Consider the following 3,052-nt stretch of genomic DNA (forward strand, 5'->3'; position numbering starts at 1 on the left):
CGGCTCTGTGGCGGCACGGTAGCACAGTGGTTAGCACTGCTGCTTCACAGCTCCAGGGTCCCTGGTTCGATTCCTGGCCTGGGTCACTGTCTGTGTGGAGTTTGCACATTCTCCTCGTGTCTGCGTGGGTTTCCTCCGGGTGCTCCGGTTTCCTCCCACAGTCCAAAGATGTGCAGGTTAGGTTGATTGGCCAGGTTAAAAATTGTCCCTGAGATGCGTAGTTAGAGGGATTAGCGGGTAAATATGTGGGGGTAGGGCCTGGGTGGGATTGTGGTCGGTGCAGACTCGATGGGCCAAAATGGCCTCCTTCTGCACTGTGGGGTTTCTATGATTCTATGATTTCTATGTTGGACTTCTCATCATTGTCTGCTGAGATATTCAAAGGTTGTGGGTCAGAATCTCATCGGAGTCGGCTTTTTAGATAAAGTTTGTAGAAATAAGGAACTGGTGTATCAATGTTCTCAGAGAAGTGAAACTGCCGCCTCGAACTTCATAGAATCCCCACAGTGCAGAAGAAGGACATTCCGCCCATCGAGCTGCACCGACAACAATCCGACGCAGGCCGCGTCCCCGGAACCCCACATATTTACCGTGCGACAGTCGCACCTCACAATTTAGGGCAATTTAGCATGGCCAATCCAGCTAATCCCTCACGAATTTTAAAGACTGACCTGCCGATTCCGGAAAGACAACATCTGCCACTCGAGCCGCAAATGAAGCTGGAGTCTACTTTGGGGCTTCTGAAACCACATGTTCTCGTGGTGCCAATCTCCCGCCCAAAGCTGGGGTCCTGATTTGAATCGATTGCCAGATCGAGTTTCTCATTGGATTAGGAATCTGGAATATGGATTTGAGTTGGAATATCCACCCACCAACTCTGTGTCCAAACTTCATCTTGGTTCCGTGAATCTCAAAACACCAACGAATCATCAGTTCACACCCAATAAAGAGAAAATGCACCACCGACGAGAATGGGATTCGAACCCACGCGTGCAGAGCACAATGGATTAGCAGTCCATCGCCTTAACCACTCGGCCACCTCGTCATGCAATGGCCAATTTTCTAATCACCTCCTGTGATTTTAACACCTGGAACAAAGAACACATTTCTCCTGTAAGATAATTTTGTGTTTCTACCTTCCTGTTAATTTTGGTTCGCTGTTACTCTTTCATTCGATGTAAATCCCGAGCAAGAAAAGAGGGAGTCAATTCCCTGTTTGAGTTTTGAATTCACCGAACATAACCCAGATGTAAAAGAGCAGTAAAAACTGTGAGCTTGTGGCGCAATGGTAGCGCGTCTGACTCCAGATCAGAAGGTTACGTGTTCAAGTCACGTCAGGCTCATGGGGAATGACAGATCTCGAAGCTATGAAAGGAGTTACATTTTATGAATACTTCCGGTTCGCATGCTCAGTACTTTTATATTTGAACAATGTGTCAGGGATGTGATTCGTACATTGCTTGTAAAGTTAAAGCAAGGTACACAGTCCCAAGTGTTTCTCGGGGTCATCAAAGGGGATAGATAACTGGTGGTGATTTAACCGAAGGAGTCGCACCTCAGGCGAGGAGCAAGGCTGAGAAGCCGGGGCCTTCATGAACAATCTCAATCGACACAAGAATTGATCCCGAGCTTTTAGCTGAAAAAGCTGTCCAGTCAACTGAGGCAAAGAGTAAGGATAACGAGACTGGTAACTTCAGTTATCACAATCTGTTTTCGACCAGGTGGTTGAGAAAATTGGGCAGCAGCCGAATGTTTCATTTGACGTGAGTGAGTGAGAATATGACAGCAAGAGAATGGTTTCAATCCAGCGACCTCTGCGTTATAGGCCCAGCAGGCTTCCGCTATGCTACTCTGCTCCGGAATGTTTTCCGGTTCCTGCCAATTCCTGGTGCGCGGGAGGGAGGAAGCTGTTCATTGCATTTTTATTTCAAACAAGACCCGCGTGTTGGGAAGCTCACCCTGGCTGGACAATGACATGTAACTCTTCTCTCTTTTCTGAAACGGGATCTGCCGTTGACAGATCTTCACTGTGTTTGTGTCAAATTCTTCCCTGTTGTGTAAATATGTGTTCCCGGTTGTGTATATATGATCCGTCTTGAGCAGAAGTTTTCTCTGTTCTGTAAAGGTGTTTCCTGTTGTGTGACATGTTTTCAGTTGTTCTATATGTTGTCTGTGGAAAACAATCGACGGAAATTACAAGGCCACCATTTCAGAGACTTGCTTTCAATTCCAGACTTCGATTGGCTGAATGGCCTCTCCTGTTGCTGTTTTCTATCCATGTTTCTATGTATTAAATCAGTGAATTTAAATTTCACCAGCTGCCGCGGTGGGATTTACTCCGTGTCCCCAAAGATTAGTGCGGGTTTCTGGATTACCAGCCCAGCGACATAACCTTTCATCCCTGTAAACTAAAACAGTTCATTTAGATAATGATTAAACCTCTTCCGAGGAGATGAGAATTCCCTCCACAGAATTTAATGAAACCGATCGAAACAAAGCATTTTATTCTCGTTGAGAACATCAATAATTTATCCGGAACAAACAGATATTGTGGAATTGTTCGGAGGTAAAATTATTAGCATGAGTGGGAATTTTATTGACAAAATAACAAGGAAATGTATTGTGAGAAAGAGACCTGCAATGTTTGAATAAAAAAGTGGACTTCATATGACGCGAAAAAACTCCGTTCCCAGGAAGTTCCACCAGATTTCGCTTTAAAGCGGCCGCGGCAAGAATCGAAACTTCTAATATCATCGTAAGAAATACCAAAGTCAGGCCATGCGGTCAGCTCACGTACGCCTCAGCTGACGTGAGCACCATGTGAATAAATCATAGAAATCCTACAGTGCAGAAGGAGGCCATTCGGCCCATCGAGTCTGCACCGACCACAATCCCACCCACGCCCTACCCCCACATATTTACCCGCTAATTCCTCGAACCTACGCATCCCAGGACTCTAAGGGGCAATTTTTAACCTGGCCAATCAACCTAACCCGCACATCTTTGGACTGTGGGAGGAAACCGGAGCACCCGGAGGAAACCCACGGAGACA

General features: G+C 46.3%; 2 non-coding genes across 2 annotated transcripts; one reads left to right on the forward strand and one right to left on the reverse strand.

Moving 5' to 3' along the window:
• Positions 1-963: 963 nt before the first annotated feature.
• Positions 964-1,045, reverse strand: trnas-gcu (transfer RNA serine (anticodon GCU)). Its single transcript has one exon. It is a non-coding gene; the product is annotated as a tRNA-Ser (tRNA).
• A 226-nt stretch (positions 1,046-1,271) lies between these two features.
• On the forward strand, positions 1,272-1,343 carry trnaw-cca (transfer RNA tryptophan (anticodon CCA)). The gene has a single exon. It is a non-coding gene; the product is annotated as a tRNA-Trp (tRNA).
• Positions 1,344-3,052: the final 1,709 nt, after the last annotated feature.

Source organism: Mustelus asterias, unplaced genomic scaffold (assembly GCF_964213995.1).
Source record: "Mustelus asterias unplaced genomic scaffold, sMusAst1.hap1.1 HAP1_SCAFFOLD_35, whole genome shotgun sequence".
NCBI lineage: Eukaryota > Metazoa > Chordata > Chondrichthyes > Carcharhiniformes > Triakidae > Mustelus > Mustelus asterias.